We start from the raw sequence: 3,499 nt of genomic DNA, 5'->3' as shown, positions 1-3,499 counted from the left end.
AATGCCTATTTAGCTCTTTTGACTATTTTTTAATTGGGTTTCTTGTTCTTTGTTGTAAAGTTGTTTCAGTTCCTTGAACATTCTGGATATTAATCCTTTGTCAGATGTATATTTTGCAAATATTTTCTCCCACTCTGCTGGTGGCCTTTTAACTCTATTGTTTCTTTTGCTGTGCACAAGCTTTTTAGTTTGATATAATCCCATTTGTTTCTTTCTCCTTTGGTTGGATGGCTCTAAATTTTATAGTCCCTTTCTGATCATCCCCCTCCCTCTTTCTGGTAACAGGTGGAGGAGACCCTTCAGATGATTCGTCCAGTGGTGACACTCTAATTGAATTGACTATCTCGTTTGGGGAAGCTGAAAATAGTAGCACAGGAAGTGAGCAAGGAGAAGACCAATCTTGGATAGCAGTGAGCCAGAGTAGTCCAGAAGGTGGTGATTTCAGTTTCAGTGCAGAGATAAATTTTCACCTTAATAATGGAAGCCTGAGTCCAGAGAATGAATATACATTATCTCCAAGACGTCCCAGGGCAGAAAATACAGAAAACAGACAGAGGCAGGTGGGAAATCCACGTTGTGAGTCAACATATGCAATGCCAGCTAGATCAGAACAAAGTGCAACTGAAGCATTAATAGAAGTCCCACCGACCAGAGATCAGAGAAGAGCAAGAATCCAGAGACCACACCGTAATATAATCATACCAGGAATTGAAAGTTACTTACCTCGCAATTCATTGAGTGAAATTTCACAAAGACTTCATCATAGTATATCATCTCAGACTTTTGATCAGCCTCTGGTAAATGAGACTGAGAGGTGTTTTACCACTCGACAACATGAGACATTGAGACAGGAAGCAACTGGACCCGAGTTGCAAAGTAGGCACCTTTTTGAAGCTTCTGGAACAAGTAATGCCTTTTTAGGACAACTTTCTCCAGACACAACCAGAAATGTTGAATCTGGGAGACTGAGACCCAGATATCCAAGCATAGTCTTTGAGCTTGAAGTAAGAAGAGAATTTTCGCCGAGAGACCACATAGCTAGTAGACCTCAGTTAACATTTGAGACACCAAACAACACTGTCACTTTAGAAAGTGAACAAGGAGGACTCAAAAATACTTCTTCACATTCTGAGCAGGGAGGTGTGAGAAATTATGTCACACCCATGAGAATCCATTCTCATAGAATTACAACATCTGCTGCAACTCAGAGCACATTAAGGCAAAGAATAACAGGATTTGATGAGTCAAGTAACCATTCGGGCAGTGATAGTGATTTAGAGCCTACTTTCTCACGCCCAAGTCAGAACATGGAAAGGACAGAGTTACAGAATGGAGAAGATGGTTCCAGTGGCGGTAGGAGCTCTGGTTCTGATTCAAATCCTAGACCCCAATCAAGTTCCTCATCAATTTCCAGGTCAAGCTCCACGTATATGCCTAGTTCTAGTTTTCATCCTATGTCCAGTTCCAGCTCCAGTAGTGAATATTCAGAAATTCTCTCATTGAGACTTGAAATTAATGAAGAAAGCTCACCATCAGAGGCCAGGCAAGAAACGACCTCTGATGAAGATGACGCACAGCTCTTCCCTAATCTTGTTCAGTTTTTTATCTTAAATGAAGATGATCATGACCAACCTGCAGGACTCACCAAAGCACAGATTGAGAACTTGGCAATAAGAACTTTTGGTGAAAATGATGCGTTAACATCCTGTTGTGTTTGCACTACACAATACACAGAAGGCAACAAGCTTCGCATACTACCTTGTTCCCATGAATATCATGTCAATTGCATTGATCGCTGGCTGTCTGAGAACTCTACCTGTCCCCTTTGTCGGCATAAAGTAATAGATTCTAGTGACAGTGAAAATTCTAGCTGAGATGTTAACTCTCAGCTATAAAAATTATTACAGTGGTAGGCAGATAACTGTTATTTGCCTTACGTCCACTTTGGAAGAGACACGTATATAAAATATCAACTTTACCTGAACTGTTGGTTCTTGAAGGAATGATTGTACTTTCTCCAATCTGTTTCAGAATAAAAGGAAATATTAAAAAGCCAAAAGAAAACGTGTCCCCTCTGACAATAAAGACCAATTCTGCACCATGGCAGGTCACTGAATTTCGATAGAAACTTAGCAGGTACACTGGGTTGGGATGTTCCTGATTCCATGACAGAAGTGTCTTACTATGTTATAATCTATTTCAGATAGATCCTGATAGCCATATCCACTCATGTAAATCCCAGATGTCCCAAGGTCCTGTCCTGTCTTGGATGTGCATGCAATTAAATCGGCAACCAAACCAAAATTATTAAGAAGCGATTAAGAATTGTATTAGAGTGATTCACATAAAGTCCCGTTATAGACATAGCATGTTGGAAAAAGCTTTTAAAGCCTTCTTTTGCTCTCTCCTCAGCAGTTTATCCCACCCGCTCATACGACCTTAAAGTTTCTCCCATTCCCAACTACCAGTGTATCAGGATCCTGCACAAAAACAGATGCCACACTTGAAAAGGGTGATCAAATAGAGTTTAATTAAGGGAAAACTTACTGAAGTGTGTAAAGAATGAAGGGAAATCAGGAGATGATGAAATACCCTGAGGGTAGCAGTGTNAGGCCAGCATGCCCAAAGATTTCAGTAGCAAGCCTTCTGTTTTAGTCCGTTTTGTGTTACTATAACAGAAATACCTGAGACTGGGTAATTTATAAGGAAAAGAGGTTTCTATTGCTTACAGTTCTGGGACAGTTGCATCTGGCATGGGATTCAGGCTGCTTCTAGTCATGGCAGAAAGTGGCAGGCAGTCAGTGGGTACAAGCAGATCATATGGTGAGCGAAGAAGCGAGAGAGAGAGAGAGGAGGTGCCAGGGTCCTATAAAAAACAAATTCTCACAGCAGCTAATAGAGCAATAACTCACTCATTACTCCCCCCTCCCCTAGGGAGAGCATTAATCCATTCATGAGGGATCCACTCCCATGACTCAATCAGTTTCCAACACTGCCACATTGGGGATCAAATTTCCACATGAGTTTTGGTGGGGACAACACATCCAAACTCCATCACCTTCCCTCAGAGACACTTGGCCCTTCCCTAATCTTGTTCAGTTTTTTATCTTAAATGAAGATGATCATGACCAACCTGCAGGACTCACCAAAGCACAGATTGAGAATTTGGCAATAAGAACTTTTGGTGAAAATGATGTATTAACATCCTGTTGTGTTTGCACTACACAATACACAGAAGGCAACAAGCTTCGCATACTACCTTGTTCCCATGAATATCATGTCAATTGCATTGATCGCTGGCTGTCTGAGAACTCTACCTGTCCCCTTTGTCGGCGTAAAGTAATAGATTCTAGTGACAGTGAAAATTCTAGCTGAGATGTTAACTCTCAGCTATAAAAATTATTACAGTGGTAGGCAGATAACTGTTATTTGCCTTACGTCCACTTTGGAAGAGACACGTATATAAAATATCAACTTTACCTGAACTGTTGGTTCTTGA

General features: G+C 40.9%; 1 pseudogene; it reads left to right on the top strand.

Moving 5' to 3' along the window:
- The first annotated feature begins 285 nt into the window (after positions 1-285).
- Positions 286-1,874, top strand: LOC103584161 (annotated as a pseudogene).
- Positions 1,875-3,499: the final 1,625 nt, after the last annotated feature.

Source organism: Galeopterus variegatus, unplaced genomic scaffold, assembly GCF_000696425.1.
Source record: "Galeopterus variegatus unplaced genomic scaffold, G_variegatus-3.0.2 Scaffold45931, whole genome shotgun sequence".
Taxonomy (NCBI): domain Eukaryota; kingdom Metazoa; phylum Chordata; class Mammalia; order Dermoptera; family Cynocephalidae; genus Galeopterus; species Galeopterus variegatus.
Note: the sequence above shows the minus strand (reverse complement) of the source record. Positions and strands in the feature narration are given on the sequence as shown.